Consider the following 23,564-nt stretch of genomic DNA (forward strand, 5'->3'; position numbering starts at 1 on the left):
AATAAGTGGTGCTGGGAAAACTGGATAGGGACATGTAAAAGTATGAGATTAGATCACTCCCTAACACCATACACAAAAATAAGCTCAAAATGGATTAAAGACCTAAATGTAAGGCCAGACACTATCAAACTCTTAGAGGAAAACATAGGCAGAACACTCTATGACATAAATCACAGCAAGATCCTTTTTGACCCACCTCCTAGAGAAATGGAAATAAAGACAAAAATAAACACATGGGACCTAATGAAACTTAAAAGCTTTTGCACAGCAAAGGAAACCATAAACAAGACCAAAAGACAACCCTCAGAATGGGAGAAAATATTTGCAAATGAAGCAACTGACAAAGGATTAATCTCCAAAATTTATAAGCAGCTCATGCAGCTCAATAACAAAAAAACAAACAACCCAATCCAAAAATGGGCAGAAGACCTAAATAGACATTTCTCCACAGAAGATATACAGACTGCCAACAAACACATGAAAGGATGCTCAACATCTTTACTCATTAGAGAAATGCAAATCAAAACTACAATGAGATATCATCTCACACCAGTCAGAATGGCCATCATCAAAAAATCTAGAAACAATAAATGCTGGAGAGGGTGTGGAAAAAAGGGAACACTCTTGCACTGCTGGTGGGAATGTGAATTGGTACAGCCGCTATGGAGAACGGTATGGAGGTTCCTTAAAAAACTACAAATAGAACTACCATATGACCCAGCAATCCCACTACTGGGCATATACCCTGAGAAAACCATAATTCAAAAAGAGACATGTACCAAAATGTTCATAGCAGCCCTATTTACAATAGCCCGGAGATGGAAACAACCTAAGTGTCCATCATCGGATGAATGGATAAAGAAGATGTGGCACATATATACAATGGAATATTACTCAGCCATAAAAAGAAATGAAATTGAGCTATTTGTAATGAGGTGGATAGACCTAGAGTCTGTCATACAGAGTGAAGTAAGTCAGAAAGAGAAAGACAAATACTGTATGCTAACACATATATATGGAATTTAAGAAAAAAAAATGTCATGAAGAACCTAGGGGTAAGACAGGAATAAAGACACAGACCTACTAGAGAATGGACTTGAGGATATGGGGAGGGGGAAGGGTAAGCTGTGACAAAGTGAAAGAGCGGCATGGACATATATACACTACCAAACGTAAGGTAGATAGCTAGTGGGAAGCAGCCGCATAGCACAGGGAGATCAGCTTGGTGCCTTGTGACTGCCTGGAGGGGTGGGATAGGGAGGGTGGGAGGCAGACGCAAATGGGAGGGGATATGGAAACATATGTATATGTATAACTGATTAAATTTGTTATAAAGCAAAAAAATAAAATAAAATAAAATAAAATAAAAAAAAAAAAGAAACCAACCAAAAATAGGGCTACCTGGGCACATATCTGGAGAAAACCATAATTCAAAAAGATACATGCACCCCAATGTTCATAGCAGCACTACTTACAATAGCCAAGACATGGAAGCAACCTAAGTGTCCATCGACAGAGGGATAGATAAAGAAGATGTGGTACATATGTACAATGGAATATTACCCAGCCATAAAAAGAACAAAATAATGCCATTTGCAGCAAATGGATGGACCTAGAAATTATCATACTAAGTAAGTCAGACAAAGACAAATATCATATGATATTGCTTATATGTGGAATCTAAAAAAAGGAGGCAAAGGAACTTATTTACAAAACAGAAATAGACTCACAGACATAGAAAACAAACTTATGATTACTAAAGGGGGGAGAGGGATAAATTAGGAGTTTGGGATTAAAGTATACACACTACTATATATAAAATAGATAAACAACAAGGACTTACAGTATAGCACAGGGAATTATACTCAATATCTTGTAATAACCTATAATGGAAGAGAATGTAAAAAAAAGGATATATATATTTATATGTATATATATGTATAACTGAATCACTTTACTGTATACCTGAAACTAACACAACATTGTAAATCAATTATATTTCAATTTAAAAAAAAAAAAACTGAAAAATCTAGGAACAAAATAATAAATACTGTGTGAGTCAACATGAATTAACAGAAAACCAGTAAACAAGAAGGCATCCACAAAACCTAATATGAACTTGATATCAAATTAGACAAGGATAGCATGAGAAGAAAGTTATAGATCAATCTCACACATAAATGGAAATGTAAAAATTCAAAATAAAATGTTAGCCTATCAACTTCAGCACATACAATATACGCTGCACACATCTACACACACACACATATAGTGTGGTGGGGAGAAAATTGGTTTTAAAGTCAGAGAGGGCTGAATCTGGGTCCTGGACTACTTATAAGATGAGTCCCCTGGTATTTAGGGTTTATTTTGTTAGTGTGATTTCTGTAGAAAGCACTGACATCGCTACAACCCAGATGGTTCTTAATTTACTCAAAATGATGGAAATTGAAAATTTCATAGAACCATTTTAATTGAAAATCTTCATCTTTGAAGCTGTTTATTTGCCCTTAAAAATGTTAACACTCTAATATTTTGTTGACTAAAAGTAAATATTAACCAAAACAGTTTTTAAAGTATAAACACATCCCAAGCTTGGCAACTGAATGCTTTCTGTTTTGTCTTTACAGCTAAAAACAATGTTTTCTTGGCGGTTTTCTCTGTGTAAGTTAAACATGAAAATAATTTTCATTTCTTGACATTTCTCATCGCGAACTCTCATGGTCTTCCTGGTGGAAGGTCAGATCCAAGCACAGTGTACAAACCCACAAGCTCTACCCAATGCATCTATCAGAACCGTACATCCTTCAGGGCTGGCCAGCATCTGCTCCGGCATGCCTGAATTTCCACAGCAATCCTGATCACGTACCTGATGTAGGCAAGTGGGGTAAAGCCACCCGCCTCCCCCATCTCATCATCAGAATCAATCTTGGGAATTTGAAAGCCACAAATTTAGTGACTTGAGCACCAGAGAAAATTGATATGAACAAACATGTCAATAAAAACAGGTTGATTTCCAGCCAGCTGCCAAAAGTAGCCATGTTGAACCTATGCCTGCAGCCAACCCCTGCAGCAGTGTCCCTCCACCTACTGGTGGAAAATCCACTGCTTGCAAATACCAAAACAAATGTGCTGTAGCTTGCCTTTCTAAGCACCTTTTTATAGGTATAATTTACTCTGTTAAAACGTTGCCCTCTTAGAGGGCCTTGAGACTCTGGAGAAAGTTGGCCATAGTTTTCTTGGTAATCTCAGAGTTACAGCCTGGAATTCCCCCTCATCTGTTCCTTTAGTGTATTTTCCTTCCACCAAAGATGACCTTGCACTTCACTTATTTATTTGTGTAAGAGGACCATTTCTCAGACACCTGAATACACATGGGGGTGGAGGGAAAGCAGGAGTTTCTCCTTCAGAGCAATGGCATCTCTAGAGTCATTCTCTTTCAAGCCCTGAGATGTGCTGAGCTCACATTTCTTCTTGGAACGAGCATAGTAATTAACAATGTGGGCCTGATTGTCTTGTCTAATGACAAAAGTCAGACTTGTCATCATTGTCACAATGTGTTTAGGGATCAACATGGTTCTATTACAGATCATAAGTAGAAAGTCAAGTATAATCCAAAATAATCATATTCTCCTCCACACATTTTTTGCTTAATCTTCAGTATTATTTATCTATCTATCTATTTATTTATTTTCCCCACAAGTACTCTCGATTGAATTAAACCCAAACATTAGAAGCTGTAATATTCTATGAGAAAGGAAGTTTTTGTTTCCTAGGATTTTCTTATTGTGGTGGTAGAGGTGATAATGGTTTAAATATTTTTAGTAGCCTGGAAAAAAGGGAGAGATAAAAGAAACAACACGGTTGGGGTTTTTAAAATAAAATTAATATTATCAACATAATTATAGTAATGATCATATTTTGAGAGGGAGATTTCTCAGTAATTTTTATAGTATGTGAATATATTTTTGTCCGGAGGCATTAACTACTTTGTACTTAACTTTAAAAAAAATGTTTAATTTTTACCTTTCCAAAAGAAATGTCTTATAATCAGACACAATGCTAAAATGCCAAATTGGAAAGCAAAAGTTTTGTCTGCCTATCTGACCAGATAAGTTGAGTTTTATTTCATTTTTCAGTTACCCCAAGGGAGAAATTACTTTGTAAAATCTCGTCAGCTCTCAATATATAAACTTCCTTAGATATATTAAGGAAACATTTAAAGACAGATTCAGAAACTGAGGCACTCAAAGGAATTAGTCCTGCCACACCAACCCTAAGACCCTTCCTGGATGTCGTCCATGCATGGTCTCAGAAGGAGGGCTGGAGCAAGCATACATCAGAGCACAATGTACTAGTGTGTCGTGTGTGTGTGTGTTTCAGTAAAGATGAAAAGGTACATTCTAATTACTCTCCTGTAGTAAGTAAAAGAAAGCTTCAAAGAAATATTGAAGGATGCTGGCAGACAGCCAGAAACATTTAACGGTTAGCAAGGCGAGTGGAGTCTTGCTGCCTTATCCTTAATAATGGCTTAAGAACTCTGCTCTCTTTTCAATCACTGAAACCCCTCCCTGTATTCACCTCATTCCTGTTTCCATACGTAGAACACCAGGCAACCATCACCCATGCCCAGGCCCTATCCTGATGGAGGAGAACTAAGGAAATGCAACGGCAACAGAGAGTTTCCTTTTCACTTGGTCACGGTCATGCGATTCAAATAGGAAAAAATCTGCAACCCATTACACATCTTCCTCCTGCATTAATAGTCAGAAAAATTAATTATATTTTGTAGCCATTCCTATTGTTTTTTCCTGGTTGGGAAATATTCTCGAAGGTCTGTGCCTGGAAAGCAGCATGAAGACTCAATAAGATTGTGCAAAAGGAACGTAACTCTAAAGAAGTTGGACAGATTTGCATCCTATCTTTGGAGAGAGAGGACAGTGGCAACAGAAAGAGGGTCAAAGCCTTCGGCATCCATGGTACCATGAAGTAGCTGACAACAGAGCGGCCAGTTCAGTAACATGAAATCCCAATTAACCAACCACATGCTTTTGAAACATCTCAAATTGGCCAAGATGCATTACTCGTTGTAATCCTGTCCTGCTCTTAAATTGTATTCCTACTGGGAAAAGAAGTTGAATCAAACTTCCTGTCTAAAATCACACGGGTGATCTTGGAAATCTGAGAATTGAAACTTTTCAACAGAAATATCCATACAATTACCCTGGTTTTCTTCCCAATAGTTTGAACAGAATCACGTGGTAGCCATGTTAAATGCAGGGACTCATTCGGAAAAAATAAAGTGCCACTGCCCTTGGCAGTTTAACTAGCTCACTTCCAAAATACGTGATATTTTATAATTTGTCATTTTCGGAGCTTGCACAAATTATAAAATTTCAGAGCTGGAGGCAGCCTTACATAGCATCTAATTAAATTTCTTCAATTTCCAGGTTAGGAAACTAGGCCCAAGGAGATTCAGTGACTTAGTCTAAGGTGACAGCTAACTAGTGACAGAGTGGGGATTGGGACACAATCAATTTTATTTATAAAACACAGGTAACAGAAAATCAAGCAAAATGTATTTCTTTCCACAGCTGACTCTATATTCTATTTTTCAAATGTAATATGCTCTAAACAGGTGAAATTCAACAATTTATTTTCTATATTCAATTTCTATATTTATATATTTATACATGTACTTCACAGACTTTTTAAACAGTAAATTGCAAGTTATCAAGTAGTTCTATGCTCTGGGGTTCATTATGTCTCCTTTAAAATTATGTTGTAACACACAGAATAACCATCCTTCCATTTCAAATAGGGGAATGTGTGTGTTTTCTGTAAAGTATCAGATAAGCATGAATGAGGCATTATCTTAGGATTACTTGAATTTATTACAGTGACACACAAAAATTAATAAAAGAGAAGCAACTAAAAACCACTTATATATATGTAGCTTTAATGGGTATAGCCCTTTATGGTTTTCAAAGCATTTTCAGTTTTGTAGCAACTGAGCTTCCAAGTAATAGCACTGACCCTGGGATTCTGAAGTTTTGTTTCTTGGTGGTATCTTTTCTTAATTTTAATAATAGAAATGTTAAATTGATCAATTTATGGGAAAATTGGTTTTTATTTCATGTATTTACAAACACTCACAGTGGGCGTGTCTTGATTTTGGCTTCCTTCTGATAATAGGACCTGGATTCTCCTCTCTCAGTTCATGTAGTTCCAGGCATCTAAGTCGCCTCCTCCCTACCTCCACCACTATAGTCAAAGTTATGTCCCGCCAGCCACGTGGAATCACGACCCAGACCTAACCAAGAGATTCCATCCCCTCATCAACAGTGATTGGTTTGGAGATAGGCATAGACTGAAGTCATGCAGTAAGACAGCCCCAGAACTTTCACTGGGACTGTCATGAAAGAAGTTTTTCTTTTCTGCCAGGGATTACTAAGCTTAGAGGATGTGGGTTGAGAGAAGCCATTTTGCCAGTTTATAAGGAAAGCCTGCCTGGAAAAATAAACCACACAGGAAAGTGGAGTGGAGAGAGAGCTCCTGATGCTTTTCTCCTTTTGCTGTTCCCCTCATCTTTGGATCCAGTCACTTCTCAATACAGATTACCCTTGGCATTTCAGCGACATGTGCCCCCCAACCCCTCTTTCACTTATTTTTACTGAAATCAATGTGAGTTGGGGTTTTATTCCCTTAGAGCTAAAAGGATCTTTTAACTAATATCAAACAGAAGAGGCTTAAACGAGAAAGTGGCAGGAATCTTTGACTTCGTCTCTTGAGCTAATTTTACCCATTTAAATAGAGGCAGCAAACGTTAATGTTTCATACATTTGGGGATTCACATTCTGAACTCTTTTCTCAAGTTTTCTTAATTTAAATCCCGCCTTTTCTTACAACCTTCTGAGGATCCACTTTCTGGGATGGCATTCTGGCTCTTGAGAATCCCCCCAAATCCTTAAGATATATCCAGACAACACAAACGGAGCAATATTTTTTATTTCTCTTCTTCCCGTTGGCAGATTGTTTAGTCCCAACAGAGACGTGAGAACCCAGGCTTGTTCAAGTGGAGTCTGTGAAGCTGGTGACAAAAGCCTACAACACTTAAGTGCTTTACTCAACTAGGAGGGTTTTGGGGTTTCACTAGAGAGCTGATGTCAGGAACATGAATATTTCTGGCCATAAGATTTTAGGTTTTTTATAAAATCATGTTTGGAGAAAGGCCATGTATCTCTACATTCACGATCTTGACAAGTTTACCATAAACTTTTAATATATCTAACGTAACAAAATCAGTTATTTGAATTCTAGTCATGCGTTGTGCTAAGTGTCCTCCACATTTTCTTAAATGCCTGGTAACGGGAAATTTTTCAGTGGCCAGAACATCATTGTTTTATGCTCTCCTCATCCTTAGTTGCAGAGATACATTAAACAGAGTCACTGTCCTGAGATCTCATATCATAATGTGGTTTAATATTATTATGTGTAGAAGACTAAGTAGAGAAGTTGGTACACCAGAGAGTAAACTTAACAGATAGGACTCATATTCTGCCGTATGTTTTAATATTTTTAATGTTTCTGAGAACCTAAATTTAAGATAATCTGAAGGTTAATGTTCTAAGAAGCCACTCAATACAAAAGTGACCTTAAAAAAAGAAGCTGTCATCTTGCTTTACATAATTTTAGCCACCAATTATTGTTTATTGAAGATACTATTTAACTACATTAAAATGTAACAGTTCCATATTTCTATAGCTCTTTATAGTTTAGAAGTGATCTCAACCTCCCAAAATTCTACAAAATAGGACAAAATGATATTACCCCTTCTCTAAAGAATAAGAAAAAAGAGGCTTAATTCAGGCAGCTGGTAAATGTCAGACTTGGGTGTTTCGAATTGGTTCAGACCTTTGGATTGGCTACTAGAAAGCACCTAATCAGGAGTATTTCCTATTTAGGCATCAGCCCAGGGTATCCCCTGCTTACTCACCTATATCATGACTAAGTGGCCAAACCAAGGTCCAGATACCTCTACTAGAATCTTGCCATGAGGTATGAAAATGAACAAATTAATATAGAAAAGCCAAAAGAATGCCATAGAGACTAGTTCTAAAATGCTGGCTCCATGAAGGCTCCAAAGATGTTTCCTGTCATGGTCTCCTCCCTAACACCAAAACTCTATCTTGCATATAGACATCACTCATAAAGTGTTTTTTCGGTTTATAAACAAATCCATCCAACTCAACAAGTAAAACTTAGCAATGTGTGGATCTATATGTTATCCATGTATTATTATGAAACCAATTAAGCTACGTATAACACAGAAATAATTCTTAATAACCAAACTTTCTCACCAGGACCAGGTGAAATCTGGTCTTGAGTTGCTAGAGACAAGATCTCAGTTACAGTCTCAATATTCTTATATATCAACCTTCTTGCCCCTAACTGGATTTCTTCTTTTTTATTTAACAAAAACTTCATAAATATACTGGCTGTAAAAGCATCCTTGCCTCTCTCTAAGAGGCCAGTGAACTCAAGGTTACATCTTAACCTTGGTTTACCTGAGAGTCTCTGCCTCATTAACCACACTTAACCTGTCCACAGTCATCAAATCACTCTACTCTTCTCTGCCACCTGGGCAGTGGTGATCCTTCCAGGGCGAACTTCTATTTTAAGTCAACAATTCCTTCATATTCGTTAAGTACCCTAGGAGAGCCCATTTATTCTGCCTCTACAATTTTGCATGGGTACAAACAGCTTAAGTAAACCTCTTATTTCTCTTCCCTAAATGTAATAGGAAAAACACTTATGAAATATTTTTTTTTCCTAACAGTTTACTAGCCTACTCCTACTCAAGAATTTAGGCCATTACATGTGTGGTCCTCACTTGATTTCCTACCTCTGATCTACATTAAAACAAACAAACAAATAAATGAAAAAGTCCTCAGACAAATAATAAGGAATCCAGGAGAAACATTATAAATTACAGCAGGGTATTTGGGGAGAATAAGATCCCATATTCAAACATAATGGACTTGGGTTATATTTCTCTAGAGACAAGAGAGAAAGGGAAACATTTCAAAGGGGAATTGTGAGAGAAGATCTCTTGGTGGGTCCCAAAGAGAATCCCAGAACCCTTTTCCCTTGGAAGGAGCCTGAAGAGGTGCCAAAACCCCAGTGTGGGGATAACCTAATAAAACTGATGATATCTGCTCAGTCTCTTGGAGGATTTCTGTGACCCAGCATGACAGGAAACAGCAGAATAAGCCCTTGTCCCTAAAGATGGTATAGACTTAGGAGAAAGAACCCCAGACCCAATGAGGTAGGGTGGACAGGAAAAAGATTGTCTCAGCAGTGACCTCCTTAAATTAATGACCAACGACCAATTCCACTCACAGTCATAAGAATATTTAAGATCGTCATGATCAGAAACGACTCCAGAGAAAACTAAGTGTCCAGAAACTCCAAATTAAATGCAGTTAAGTCTGCTGCCCTGTTGAAATTAGTCCTCTAAATGAAACAAATTGACTTGCAGAATAAAAAGAATATTATGTATCTCAGACTCCTGAGCCGTTAATCAAGATTCATACTCTCTAGGAAAACACTGCTATTGGAGGAAATCAAGGAACAACATGACTAAACTTAAGATGAAAAGTTTCAATAAGATATTGCTAAGGCAACAGAAAACTCCTTTTTCATACTTTTTAAATATCTCTGTCACTTTTTGTCCCTCCACATTAGGGTTATATATGCACATTTTTATGCACGAACTTAATTCACTCAACAAATATTCATTGAGTATTTCTGACGTTTAAGGTGCTATACTACACACTGTGAGAAATACAGAGAAATAGACAACACACAGTCTCTTCCCTCAAGTGATTTATAATCTAATTGGGGACAGGAAGACAAATTAAACTATTATGTAGTATGTCGGCATGTACCAAATAATCATAGAAATGATAAAAGTTTTATGAGTTTAAACAATTGATGGGTAAGTGTGTTGGAATTATCAAGGAAAGCTTCGCAGAGAAATGTTTTCCAAATAGTGGATGAAGACACATTGGTAAGAATGAAATCATTTTAGGGCGTTATGACCAAGATGTAAACTGGCAAGGATGGAGTAAGGCTGGAAGGATAGTACAGCAAATGGAAGGGTTGCATCAGTATCAGAATTCTAATTAAAATATTTTTTCTTTGACATCTGACAGCAAATACCCCTTAGAAATCTTTAATAAACTGGACTATATCACTCCTGTTAAATCACTTTTTAGTAATGAATCTATCTATCTATCTATCTATCTATCTATCTATCTATCTATTAGCACCCTTTAAGATAATCAATTTCTTCCCTACCATCACCCAGTAATTTTGATAAATCTGAATTCATACACACACACACACACACACAAATTCCTTATGGGCTTAGAACGAGATGAAAGTCAATGCAACACCCTCCGCCCTGCATACATCAATAATTCTCACCACCACAACCTCTAAAGCACAACCTAGAACCCTCTCAAATCCTACTCTGTGCCTTAAAATGCATCTCTCCCATCCCTTTTAAAACATATAGTTTCTTAGAGAGCTGGTAGAACAGGAAGAAGCGACAGTGATGTTATTTCTATGAGCACTTTGCTTCTTCACAAAGTCTATATCCCATGCAAAACTCTGCTGATACAGCCTGTCCTGTTCCCAAGTGATCTAGTAATTAGAATCTTCTCAGCAGGACAGGACACTGTGAATCTGGCGTGCAGAGGACGGAATTGGAAGGCACGGCACCCAGAATCTTTCTGCTATTGCCTCAACTGGCTTGCTTGGTAGACATAATGTTTCTGTCTTTATCTGGAGATGATTATATAAAGTCTAAGTCAGGAAAAAATATTATTTTATTACCATTTTTGGGCCTTGCAGTATTTCTTCTTAAAACACACACACACACACACACACACACACGCACACAAACACACAAAGCAGCCAGCAGAGGGAATCCTAGTGGTTTACTCATAACGCCCAGAGGCAGGTCATGCCTAGAAGATGAAGTTCGTAAAAGAGAATACACAGGTATTTTCATAAGAAATCATATCCAATCAACACATTTCTACCAAATCCCTACTATGTGTGAGACCAAGATACCATTTCAAAGTAAGTCACTTTGAGAAGCAAATACTGACACGCAGAGACTGGATTCCTTTTGGATTTGTTTTCTGACAGCTGACGTTACCCCAGATTGATTCTTGCCATATTTATATACAGCCTCGGGTCCGAAGTCCTGACTGTTTCATCTCATCATCCCTGAGAACACCACTAGTGATTTAATTGACTCTTCTCCAGGTAAGACAAGCCGTGCTCAATGCCAGGCTAATGAAATTTTTGTGGTCATCACCGCCACATACGTCTTTTTCCAGAAGAATGTGTGGGTTTTAGACAATCACATAAAACCTCTGTTCCTTAAACAACCGTGGTAAAATTCTTAAATTATTTCTGGTAAGTACTTTATCTGTGCAATCCTTTCTAGTTTCTTCACCATTTTTATAGATGTAATCAATTATCTCAGTCAAGCACGGGACACTGCCAACTTTCCAAAATTCCTAGCAGAGTTTTAACTACAAGCTTGGGGTTTTATTCAGTATGAGCATAAAAGTTGTTATATTCTAATTGCTTGTGATTTTTACTACACTGAGATTTATTTTTGTTGGTTATTTCAAGAGACTGTTAAAATGAGTTTAGTGACTTCATTCTGGTCTTCCTGACTGGTTCTATTATTAGGACTGCGGCAGCCTGAGGCCTTTTGGCCCTGCTGAACATCTTGAACAATTTTTTGAACAGTTTGGGTTTGGCAAAACCTATTTTACCAAGAACATTACCCTTTAATTTTTAAAAACCATGTGCATTTTAGGGAAAATGTAACCCATATGTTCCTAATTCCTCTGTACTAAGCACATCAAAATGTTTTGTAAGAACTGCTTGATTTCCAAGAAGTCTTATGAGCCTTCCTTATAAGACCCTTTAAGCTATTTTTTTAAACAGGAAGTTACTTCTGCCAAGAATAAAGATATTTAGACACCAACTGTTTCAAGAAACTCATGAACTAACTAGACATATTTTATGTTACTCTGGGGTATATTTACTGAATAAAATGGTAACCAAAAAACCAAAACAAAAACTGAGCTTTGAGAGAAACAAATCGAATTGTCAAAATTTTAGAATATAGGTACTTTTTCTGAATCTTCATACATTGAAATACTAGGTTATAGAGTTACTATTTGACAAGAATATCTGCTTCAAAGGATTTTGTTAAGAATAAGATTGGGGGGTATTTGGTTTTTAGTTTAGAGAAGATATTCTAGAATCTTATTTGAAAATCTGTTTTTAACATCTAACAAATTAACTTTTCTCAGAGGATTTGGGAATTTTAATTCTATTGATTTTCATTTTATTATTTGTATATCTAATCTCAACAGTTAGAATAGAAAGAATGTTAACAAGCCAGAACATGTGTATATTTTTACACATATTATATACGTGTGTGTGTGTGTGTGTGTGTGTGTATCATCCTAGATTTTCCCGTGGGTACTGAGGTAGCTGCACTTCCTTCATTAGTCTCTCAATTAAAGTCCTACTCCTCAAACTAGCAAAATTTGGTGATCATTCTTCCTATTCTAGACCCACAGGCTGATGTGTCAAGCACAAGTCTGTCAGTTTGAAAGGGCACCCCCAAGACTCTCCTGGGGAGAGCAAGCAACCTACCAGGCTTGTTTCTGGCTGGGTTTCTTGGATATTCTGGTGTTCTCTCTTTTCCATATTATTCTCAAACATCACCTCAGAAGGGAAAAAGAGAGCCCTTCCCAAGCCTCATGCCTACAAGGATCCACCTCTTCAGTTTCCCCAGGTTAGAGCTCGCCTCAGATCCCCCCCATTTTGGCTGATCCTGGAGGTGAGACCTCTGCTCCCACTCGCCACGTTGCCCAAGGCTCTTGGTTCAGCCACTCTATCTTTGTCCCCACACGGCCTGGCTGCTGTGTCACAACTCCCACCTGTGAGCTGATCAAACACTCGGCACTCAGAGAAAGCCCAATAGATAGCACAAAAAGCTATTAAAAAGGTAAAATTTTCTGCTTTGTAAGTAGCCATGTGGTCAGTGCTCAAAGGTATGAGACAACCGGATGTGTGTAGCTTGATTGTGGTCATCGTTTCACAATGTACAAGTACAGCAAATCATCACATTGTACACCTTAAATATGTACAATTTTTATTTTTCAATTATACCTCAATAGAGCTGGGTAAAATATGAGAAGTTATATCATCTGGCTCTGTTGTGAATATAATCTGTTATACGTTGAAAGATCACTATTTATACTATCTTAGAATGTATAAATGAGAACCACAAACGAGACAAGTCATTTCCCTCTGCTCCAGGCCTCGGTTTCCTCATCTGTAAAGTGATATAAGTAGATGGAATGATTCCTAAGGTTATTTCCTGCATAGGCTTTTTAAGAACTTAGTCTTGACACATGAACCACCCAGCAATCCTGAAAATGAAGAAGTCATTGACAGTTGGTATTTGCGGCACACAGTGTTTCTTTATGTAACTATAGTCTGTTTCAGCCTTGAGTTCCTGCTGCATGCCAGGCACTTTGCTAGGATTAGAAATACAAAGAAGAGAGCAGACAGAAAGAAACAAATGGATTTTAAAGGGGCTTAGATATATAAGCATCCAAACAGCTATGACAATGTCTGATTCGAATTTTCACTGATAAAGAAGAAAAGCAGAGGCCGGAAACTCTCTGTACTTGACATGGACATATAAAAACAGGGGTCCATCATTCTCAGGGGTAGTTGGCAAGGAGGGTGTGGTGTCAGGGAAACTCTAAGAGAGCTGTTGAGAAATAAGGTTGAATATCTTAAGAAGAGGTTAAAAGAAGTTCAGAAATTATTTCAAAAGCAATGTAATGCAAATAATGTAGTTTTCTATTTTGTGCACAAAATATACTTTGTGTCCTCACTCTTTTTTTTTTTTACATTTCTAAAGCTAAAAAGTTTATCAGTTTTAAAACAATAGAAATGTACAGTGATTGAATTTGTATTTGTTTTTTAATACCTGTCACTTTAGTTCAGGTATGTGTTTCTTTGTGATGCTTTTAAGTTCTCTACCATCCCAATATATGACAACAGCCACCCGCCCCCCCAAAAAAAGGATAAAGAGGACACATCAGAACTGTTACTGGGATAAAATTCAAAACATAGAGAATCATGGTTTCTCCAGACCTGGAATACAACCTGACACTTTCATTACGTATCTGTAAAATAGACCATTCTGGGGCTGGATGAGCACCGTGGAAAAACCACAAAATGTACTAACATAATAGCATCTTTGCAACAGGGTGAGCATGTTTTTAAAAATAAGACTCTTTAATCTGAAAGATGAGAACAAGGCTGGTCATCATCAAAGTTTTTAAATTGTGAAGTTTTAGAAGGATATTCCAATTCTGTTACATTCTATAAGGATTAAAAAATTTCATGAAATAAATAATACACAATGGATGACACTTGTAAGTGTTTAACATAGTAAATGGCAGCTCCATCCACACTTTTTTATTAAGTTAACCTAAAGCTTCATAGATGCACATCAGCAACATTTTTAGATTTAAATCTCAAACAACAAAACTATTTCCCATGTGATTCATCTATGGAAGCAGATCTGCTCTTATGACTCAGTAGGAAAATTTTAATGAATTGTTCTTAATAAAGAGCTGATGCTTCAGCACTATATAGGATCCACCAAAAACTATATATTGAAATCCACCAATTATATAGGATATGCTAATATGCCACAATAATCCCAAAATTTTATATGGGGTTGGAAATTTTCCTTCCACTGTAGCTTTTTTTTTTTTTTTTTTTTTTTTGCTGTACGCAGGCCTCTCATTGCTGTGGCCTCTCCCGTTGCAGAGCACGGGCTCCAGACGCACAGGCTCCGCGGCCATGGCTCGCGGGCCCAGCCGCTCCGCGGCATGTGGGATCCTCTGGGATCAGGGCACGAACCCGTGTCCCCTGCATCGGCAGGCGGACTCTCAACCACTGCGCCACCAGGGAAGCCCCACTGTAGCTTTTGATTAGGGCATGAATGGAGAGGACGGAGAATTCTCCAGAGTGAAGCAACTGGGGTATAAATGGTCCTCTCTTACTATTGAATACTTCTTCATGCATATTGTGTCTGACCAGAAAGGGAGGAAAGAAGGAAGGAAGGAAGGAAGGAGGGAGGGAGGGAGGGAAGGAGGGAGGGAGGGAGGAAGGAAGGGAGGGAGGGAGGAAGGAGGGAGGGAGGGAGGGAGGGAAGAAGGGAGGAAGAGAGGGAGGAGAGAACCAAAAGAAAAGAAAAATTCCAAGCAACTTGAATTATACCTATATTTTTAAAATAAGCTCATTAATCTAGCCAGCTTAAACTACAGTAATTAGAAAATTTTGTTTGAAAAACAGAAAAGATAACGAAGAACAACAGAATTCTAACTGCCTAAACTCCATTCTTATTTTTCATAAATCTAGGTCTTGACTGGTTTCTTTTAAAATTTACTTTCATATAATTTACCTTGATCTTTGACCTCTGGAGGAATTAAAGGTGCATGTGTTGAGGAAGGTAATGACATAAAGGTAAAAAGAATATACTTTTGGTGAATATAGGTGATACCAATGCAAATTTTTCTGGCTGATAAAACTTTCTGTGTTTTTAAAACTCAGAAACATTTACCTATAAACTATGAAATGGGCCACTTTATTTTTGAACCATCCACAGTGACTACTAGCTTTCTGTTACTAGGGAAGTATTCAGAGTCACCACAATTAAATAATTACACTTATTTAACTGTAAATCTGACATGTTTGGTCGATATTTTCTTCCTTTGTATTAAGCTATGCTGAACCAAAACCCACTTGAGCAACAGTCTATCACCAGCTCATTCCAATCCTGCAATGAAGTCTGCCTGAATTTGTGATAATAGTCATAACACAAAACAGGGTTTACTCAGTTTATGAATTGTGAATAAACAGCAGAGTTCATGAAGAAGCCAATTGTTTACCCATGTGAGGTGGATGAGTTTTTTCTAGAAGAGCAGGATTCAGTGCCCTCAAGAAGGCAATTTATTAAATGAAGCCATAAATGTGTGTTCATTTCACTGAAGAGAGTGAAGTATCATCATTAAACAATTTCTTTAGGGCACTCGGATTTCTGTAGCAGGTATTATGTAAACTTTGTTTGTACTTGTGTCCAGTCTTCCCAAGCAGTAACAGCAACATGACAATACCTATTAGACCATCCTATAATGTAATCACTTATTAATACTTAGAGGGGAACAAAGCCCTATCTGGAAGACTTAGTTTGTGACACCTACTAGGGGAAAGACACTTCAACCCAGTTCATCTGTAAACATGGAAGTTAAAATCATCTCTAAAATCCTTTTCAATCCCCAAATATGATGATTGGTTCATTTTCTTCTCAATGTGTTAACTTATGTCTTCTAAGTTGTATTAAAAACATTTTTCTTGCAGTAATGCCTCATCCCTGCTCACCCCAAATATACACATAATTACCTCAAATTAAAACAAGATTTTAAGTGTGCTGTTCTCTTTCAAAACGTATGGAAAAACCAAGGCAATGCAAAAGTTGTTTTATGACTGTGGCAAGAATCACTTAACAAATAATATCCATGCCCGAATAACATAAGTTTAGGCCAGCCATCTCATTTCTCACCTCCTCTATTTTCAACCCCAAAATAGATGATTGCTTGCTAATTTCATAAAGTAGGTGTTAAAAAGTTTCTTGGACATCGGAAAAAAAGACAAAACAGAGATGTAAAGCAAAACTTGATTCTGTCTTTTAAAAAACTTGTAAATCTACTTTGGGAACTTGCCTGGCTCGGCCATCAGGTATTTTGAAAAGAAAGGAGTGAAGAGGAAGGTCCCAGATCTAAAATTCGAGCCAGACTTACATCAGAGAAATTCCAATGTGACAAATTCTAAGTTATTGGTGGGAAAATGGAGGCGTATACCATGAGGAAACAACTAGTAATCCTGAGCCCCAGCCTCAAACACTGTTGGCAGCAAAGCTTGTGCTGCTCTTTTCATTCCAGTGCACTTTCCCTCCTAAATCACTGCTCTAACTACAAACCATCCAACTCACATATGACTTACTATTACGGAAAAGCATGGAGAAAAACGTGCTTCTGCTTCAGGGCTGGCTAACAGCTTCCTACCAGATCTCCAAAGCAGTTTGTCCCGTGGGTAGATTGTTCTATTATGTTTTACCAAAATGTTTTTCAAAGCTTTTCTGTTGGAAGGAAAGCCTGTCTGAGAGGATAGTCATACAGTCGAACTTCCGTATCCGAGGGTTCCGCATCTGCGGATACAGAGGCCTGACCGTACTACACCATTTTATGTAAGGGGCTTGAGCATCCTTAGATTTTGGTATCCCCTGGAGGGTCCTGGAAGCAATCCCCCACAGATACGGAGGGAGGACTGTAAAAAAGAATCAGATAAAAGGGCCGTTAAGTGTTCTAGGAACCCTCTAAGCTAGCCAGGGAATAGTGGAGGGATGAGATGGACTGGAGAAAGGTAGGACAACTATCCAGCCCTCTAATTGAATTAAGTCCTGAAAACTCAAGCTGTTGAGCCAGAGGCCTAATCATTGGAGGTCAATGGACAAAGAAGTTGCTGTCTTCCAGAATGCTCTGCACACATCCTAAGTCAAGGATGTTTTGCAGCCTGGCATCCTTCCTCAGATTGGTGTGGTGTTGGCAGAGGCCATCGTAGAGACCAAGCCCTCTAGGATTATGACTTGCTGATGCTGGGCCCCGCCCTGCCCCACATTTCAATGACTTGTGCTGGGAGAAGTTGAAGATCTCACAGGATCACCCAACAAACAGAACGTGAACAGTAGCAGCCCCGGCCTTTGACCAGGGTTTAGTCTTCATACAGAATGTTCTTATCACTCTTGTCATCAGAAACGGGGTCTGATCCTTATTGGATGTCCATCCTCCCAAAGGTTAGTTAATTTATTGAGTCACCTTGGCTCATTCACTCCAAAGGTTGCTGCATCTGGGGATTATGTGCCATTCATTCAGATTCTTCTTCATTCATGATATGGCAGGATGTGGTTAAAATGGAACCTAACATTTGCCTTCTTAAAAATGGTACTTGCAGAATATAAACATTCTTTTTACTTAAGCTTCTTTCTTTAGCTTCCAAGAAGAGATGATCATACATGAAATATGATGAATCCTTAACAATTACTAAACTCAAGCTTTATATTTATACCAACTATGCATAAACATGCATTACAAATGTTGTATCTGTATTTGTCATAAATATATGATTAAAACATTTTCCAAGGATTGTGCAAGCTCTTCTACATAAATTACCTCACAACAAACCTAGGAGGTAATAGAAAAAATTGAGGCTTGGAGAGGTTGAACATGCCCAAAGTTGAGTAACTATTTAAACAAATTTTATAAATACACATAACTAAATAGATTACTACCAAGTCGATTGAGACTAATTATATCTTCTCAAGTAGCAAGAACTTATTATTTGAATCACCAGTTTTGCTCTTATCATACACCAATCTATACTGAAAGTCATTGTTTGTATGTGTCCAGTCATACCGTCAAAGGTTGTCTGCTCTTTAAGGCTGTAGAATCTGATGAAAGCTATAAGCAATGTCCCCAGAAAAATGCATGTATACACCAGAGTCGTCCCCACAATTTCAGAGAGTTGGAAGGCCTCCAGTGGCCTGCCTGTAGGCATGGGGATCCATTACCCTAGAGAACCATGAGGCCCAGGCTCAGAACACCTCACTCACCGCCTTACTCAACTTCCTATCTTCCACAGGCCTGTGTCTTGCACACTTTTGGTTCTCAAGAAATATGCTAACTTCGAAAGAGAAAGACACTTGCTATGGACTTTGAAAATTTTACAGTCCATGGGGCTATAAATATAGTTTACCAGAGAGCTTGTTTTTCTTTTTTATTATCATATTCTTGAAAACATAAAACCCAGGATAGGGATAACTGTAACTTGGGCTCTCTGAGACTTGATTTTGGAGAGCACTGTGGGAATAGACCCTTCTTTATTGGACTGCTTTCTCTGACATCAAGAGCACCGATGGCTCTGGAAGATCCAGATCTGTCTACATCAATTGTTTCATGTTGTAGATATTTTGAGAGGTGTTAGAGTGGACGTTCACACTCTTTTTGAAAAGAAAAGACGCTTTCTCTAAAATTATAACATTCCACTTACTCTGTACCATCCAGGACACATTGTATGTGTTCCATTATGTCTGGCAGTTGCTGAATGAAAGAAAAGTGTACTGTCAGTTCTGGGAAGAGTCTCCTTCCCTTCAGAAAGTAAGGCAAAGGAGGAGGGAATTAGGCCAATAGGAAGCATTCCTGGTACCTCTTGAGAGATCCTGGGGAGAAAGGTATCCTGGTCTGTCCACTTTGCAGGAAAAAGTATTTCAAGTCCAAGTCTTTTGGGGAACCTTTATGCAAGTGGTATTTCAGTATGTCAGTACTGGTGTCTGGTCTAGGGAATTTACTGTGAGTCCTAGAATAGATCTCAATGTAGGTCGAGCATTAAGAGCATCTAAAATCAGATTGAGAATTAGAAGACATTAGGTGAATATATGTGAAAATTTATCCAAGCTCCTGATAGAGAAGGAGTTTCTAAGGTAAGGAATAATGGAAAATACAGCGTAGAAGAAATTCAATGAATATATAAACATCAAACAACTAGATATTTTAAAAATAACTAAAACAGCAAAAAAAAATGGATAAAAAAGATACCTCCTTCATTCATTTATTTATCCATTCATTCAAAAGTACTTGCTGAGTATCTTTCACATGCCAAGCGCCATTCTGGATATTAGGGATATAGCAAATAAAGTGAGCCTCTGTCAGAGATATTTATTTCTAGTTGGCAAGACAGACAATTAAATAAATAAAAATATATGTAATTTTCAAAATGTCAGATAATAATAAGTGCTATGAAGTACTTTGGATAAGTGATCAGGGAAGAGCTCTCTGAGGCATCAGTTTCAACAGTGACCTTAATGAAATGAGTGAACAAGCTATTTAAAATCTAAGATTTTGCTCCAGGAAGAAGGAAGTGCAAAGGCCCTGAGTAGGGAGGGAGGTTTGGTGAGTTTGAGGAACATCAAGAAAGTCAATGTGGCTAAAACTGAGTGAGCATGAAAAAGAATAAGTTCTAGGAGGCAACCAGTGGCCAGGTTATGTGGGCTTTGAAGGCCCTGGCAAGGACTTTGGTTTTTATTCTAATTGTGATGGGAAACCATGCAGGGTTTTAGACAAAGTAATGGTATAATCTATTCTTTTAAATATTACTCTGAATGATGCACAGTAAATGCACTGCAGGAGGGCAAGGGTGAAAACAGAGACTTGTTAGGTGGCAGCTTCACTAGAGCAAGAAAAGGGCTGCAGACAGCATCACAACAAAACTAGGTGATCAAGCATCCCCCACAAACTTCAGAATATACATATGCGAGGCCAAACCAGAGACGACAGAAGAGCCAAATGTGATCAGCAGATGTGAGGAAGAAAACAGAGAGAAAAAAAATATTTGTAAGAGCTAGAGAACCCAAAATTTGCTAAATATTTACTACTAAAAGGAAAGGACCTGACATGGAGTGAAGGACTCAGCTGGTAGATGTGAGTGGGCTGTGCAGGCTCCAATTTGCATGTGAGTGCAAAATGACCAGAGGAAGGCCTGAGGATACAGAAAAATTCTAGGTTCTCAGGGCTATCAGAAATACCCAGCAAAGGACAAAACCCTGGACTGAAATAAAACTTCTTGGAATAAAAATAAATTTATTAGGTCAGAAACTAAGGGAGTAAAGAAGAAATGAAGATTCAGATACTACTGGTGGAGGAATCAGAGAGATATCAGAAAATACTGGAAAGGTGGCTATAAGGAGAGACCATACTTGTTACTACTCTGCACCAACAAGAGGATACAAAAGAAAAGAGAGGGAGCTTGAGAGCTCAAATACTAGAAAACCTAGCTTGACCCACTTCTACCCCCTGCACAGGAATCTCTTCTTTAAAGTACAGAAGACCTAAACTTGCTTCAATGTAAACAACAGAAAAGAACTGGGGGGCTTCCCTGGTGGCACAGTGATTAAGAATCCACCTGTCAATATAGGGGACATGGGTTCAAGCCCTGGTCTGGGAAGATCCCACATGCTGCAGAGCAACTAAGCCTGTGTACCACAACTACTGAGCCTGCGCTCTAGAGCCGGCAAGCCACAACTACTGAGCCCACGTTCCACAACTATTGAAGCCCATGCACCTGGAGCCCGTGCTCTGCAACAAGAGAAGACACCGCAATGAGAAGACTGCACACTGCAACGAAGAGTAGCCCCCCACTCACTGCAACTAGAGAAAGCCCGCGTGCAACAATGAAGACCCAACACAGCCAATAAATAAATAAATAAATAAATGAATAAAAACTAAAAAAATAAATAAATAAATTATAAAAAAAGAAAAAGAAAAGAATTGGGACCACTCCCATTTAAATAAATACATACATAAATAGCTTAAAAGAAATATATATACATACACACACACATACATATGTGTGTATATATATAAGGACTCAGCAGATAAATATGTCCATAAAGCAGAGTCTTCTTATTTTATACATTAGGTTACATATCCTTATATCAGTGTACCCGAATTTTGCTAAGCAAATAAAAGGGAATTAATTAAATGGTAAAAGCTATGAAAGAACAAAATAAATTACAATCAGGAAAACTCAGAAATGTGATAGCCAAATAACAGGAAGATGAGAGTGTGAGCAGAAAGAGCATATAAAAGAATTAGAAATAGAGAAATAAGTTCAGAAATGAAGACTCAATAGACAGTAACACAAGAGTAAACAGACAGTACCAGAAGCAATATTAAGAAAACAAAAAACAGAAAAATGAAAAAAGGAACTTAAGATAAAAAGAAATAAACATATTAAAAATAATTTGAGAGAGATAAACATAGAAGACAAATAAGATGTAACAGAAGTATAATTGGAATCTCTGATAAAGAAAACCATAACAATGGAATGCATGAATACTAAAAACTATAATCCAAGAAAACTTTCTTATAATAAGAAACTTGAATCTACATATTGAAATGGTACCACATGTACCTAGAAATTGAATAGTCATATTTAATACAAAATAAGATACTGGAATTTCCTATCAAATTAGAAAAGATTTAATTACGATAACCATATATGATAGGATGTACAGTATTTAACTTGAAATTTCTTACAATTTCTAGAAAATAATTTGTCTATATGAAACAAGAGCCATAAAAGTTAATACCTTTTGAATAAATAATTCTCTCCTCATCATCAATCCTAACAAAATAGTCAGTATGTCTGTCATTGTGATAATAATGGCAAATCGTGCTGTTTTGAAGATCTGTATTGGTATTACCTATATCTTTGATTAATTAAAATTGCAGTCAAATAAATCATTACTTACATTGTAAAAAAAATAATCATTACATTGTAAGTAATGATAGGAGAAGGGGAAAAGATAATGAAGTTTTGGCATAGAAAATGTTGAGAATGACCCACATTGTGCAGTTCTTTCAATGTATAAACAAGAAAATGAGATTTAAAGAAGATAAATAATTTGCCCAATATAACACAACTAGACTGTACAAGGCTTCAAATACTAGCTTAGTCTTCTGATTTTCAGGTCCATGTTTTGTTCTACTGCAGCATACATAAAATTAAAGTCATTCATTTGATTTAAGACTAAATATCATAGTGTGGGAAATTAGAAAATCTTATCTCTTTATAAGATATAATCTTCACAGCCTTCACGTATAAATAATAGAACATGGTAATGTAAAATACAACTTAAAAAATAATAATAATAAGTCAGCCATCATAGCAAAGAATATTATAATGCTATGAGTTCAGAAAAATCTACCTGTTGTGTTCCTGGGCTCACAGCTGCCTTATAGTTGGATGTGGTCGAGTGACTGATTCCAAGCCAATGCAAAGTAGTAGAAATGATCTGCACTCCTTCTAAGTTGGGCTATAAAAACCTCTCATAGGGCTTCCCTGGTGGTGCAGTGGTTGAGAGTCCGCCTGCCGATGCAGGGGACACGGGTTCGTGCCCCTGTCTGGGAAGATCCCACATGCCGCGGAGCGGCTGGGCCCGTGAGCCATGGCCGTGGAGCCTGCACGTCCGGAGCCTGTGCTCCGCAACGAGAGAGGACACAACAGTGAGAGGCCCACGTACCGCAAAAAAAAAAAAAAAAAAAAAAACCTCTCATAAAGTATGCTCTAAGAAGAAAGAAAATACTCTTAAAGCAGATAAGATAAAACTTTGCTTGCTTTTGAATCTTAGTATGACTACAGATAATGAAAGAGAAAAAAATGAAAAAAACAAGAAACAACAAACCTATAAACAAGTCTCCACTCTCTTTTCCCCATCTGCTGGCTAGATGTCAGTGCTTTGAAAATTATATATTGAAAGCAGC

Source organism: Mesoplodon mirus (genome assembly GCF_964341445.2).
Source record: "Mesoplodon mirus genome assembly, chromosome: 12".
NCBI classification, from domain to species: Eukaryota; Metazoa; Chordata; class Mammalia; order Artiodactyla; family Ziphiidae; genus Mesoplodon; species Mesoplodon mirus.